The sequence below is a fragment of the Lissotriton vulgaris genome, chromosome 8 (assembly GCF_964263255.1).
Source record: "Lissotriton vulgaris chromosome 8, aLisVul1.2, whole genome shotgun sequence".
NCBI lineage: Eukaryota > Metazoa > Chordata > Amphibia > Caudata > Salamandridae > Lissotriton > Lissotriton vulgaris.
The window spans coordinates 572,600,887-572,603,101 of NC_141696.1; positions in this window are offsets into that span (position 1 = coordinate 572,600,887).

Here is a 2,215-nt window from a genome sequence, read left to right on the forward strand (position 1 = left end):
CGGTTGACGTTCCTGCTGTGTTTTCCACGCCAGCTGCCGGTCCTTCCGAGGTTACCTGTGGGGGGACAAGAGGGAGATTCGCCTTTGCGGCATCTCACGACTGCCGCAACTGCTGCATTAGTAACCTGGCCTCTGCGGCCGTGTCTCCAGGTGCCGTAGCACCCCCCGTTTTCTTGCCGAGCCATGCGGCCAACTGGGCGGCCAATTCAGGCGGCATGTCCTCCTCGCTAGCGGGCGTAATCACAACCGGTATCGGTTGACCCGCGTCTGGTATTACCGGGGCCTCGACCGGAATGGCCGGGCTCACCGGGGGTACCTCGGGGACGGGGACCTCCCCCCTGGGGCCCTATTCCTGACCCGCTTCCCCCTACCCTCCGGGACAACACCCGGCAATGCCGGGCCTATTACCTTCTTAGGTTTACCCGGATTGTTCATCGCAGCCATCTGCTTCTTCATGTTCGCCATATCTCGTCCAACGTTTCGCTCCATCTTCGTCATTCTGTTAACCAACATTCGGAGCATCTGGTCAGTCTCGGACTTCTTTCCTGCCTTCTTGCCAGACATTCTCTTCGAGTATTCACTCTGAGATGATCAGAAACGGTCCAAGGTCTCTTAGCCTTGAAGTCGCTGAAAGAGAAACACAAGAATTACAAATTCTCAAAATTGCTCCTTGTTCCGTCGAGGGCTCACAAGCAACGAGTGGGTGCAGCTTCCAAGCACAGGAACAAGAGGATGCTTCCTTGGATTCCCGCTCTCTTTATTCCTCGTCGGGAGGGCGTGAACCCTCCGCCGGTACGCCTACTGGGCGTGGCCATCGGTGTAGGTGTCTAGGACAACCCCTCTTGGGCGGGAAAAAGGCGCGCCCCGGCTACGCCGCTTTGGGCATACCAGCCGGGACACGCCCCCCACCCAAGATGGTTTCCCGGGAGGATCTGGGTCCCCTACCATACGTTCGGGGGGACCGAGTGGTCGCCCCTTTCCAGAATCGCGGCCGTGCCCAAGGGGTTAAATGAGCCAAGCCAAGAATCTGTGTAATCCTTTCACGATACCGCATGACTAGGAGGGCTTGTTCCATGGCAGTCTGGGTATCGTTGGTGACTGGACTTGCCATATCGGAGCAGGAGAAATAAAAATAGAATTCCTGCTACGAGTCCCAAAAGTAGAGGCAGACCACCGAACACAGTGTGCACGATATTTGGAAAAATGCTGAGGACTGCTTCAAATGGTGTTAACAGTCCTGAACGAATCATCTTAAGTACACGTGCGATGCCACTGGTATCAGACATGTTTAAGATTTGACCTAACATTTCCGTGAAATGTACTGGGCAGTTTGTTGATAATAATGCATGTATCTCTACAGAAGTCCTTGCAACTTGCAGATCATACGTTTCTAGACGAGGTCAGTGGCACAGTTTTTTGTAAAAGAATGGCTTTCATTCTGCTTAAAGTATCAATTCGTACAGAAAAGATATTCAGTGAAGGCCATAACGCTGACTCCCTGTCTGTATTACTTTTTGGATACAATACTTGCATACAACAAGTGACCCTGGCCAACACACTAACCAGATAGGCTTTTCCTGGCAACGTGCCACAACAGCTGTGATCATTGAGCATAACATAAGTCCCATTGGAAATCTGCCTAAGGATCGGGTTTATCACAGCCGCTGGAGTACCGTGCATGTGGCAAGAAAGGTTATGTAAAGAACCTTTGCAGGCTCCATGTAAATTAATACCTTCAAATAAAAGTGTACCGCTTAGTGAGTTTTTACAATTTTTTGTACTAAGAAATACCTCCTTTCCCCCACTCCAACATTTGTGTGTGGATGGTAAAGTCCAGGTTAACTTAATGTATCCTTTACCCAACATTTCATACAGGCCTGCTGGTATATGCTGTAGACAATAGTGAAATTGGAAAATCGTCACTGGTATCGTTACGGTGCCATGTATTATCCATTCAACGACAGGTTTCTCGGAAACAGTTAATGGTAATCTTTCCAGTTTTTCAATGCTCAGCACCGTATAGTCTGCTCCTCTTTGTGCCAAAGAGATTTGTTTATCTGTAAGGTTAAAGATAGTAAACAATGCGTGGTATTTATTAGACGCCATGGCAGCTAGCCTGAACGCAGATTTTGTAATGTCCAGCCTAGCAACATTATAGAACGTAATTGTGACTGGCCATGTTGTAACATTATCAAATCCTGTTCTATTATGTCAA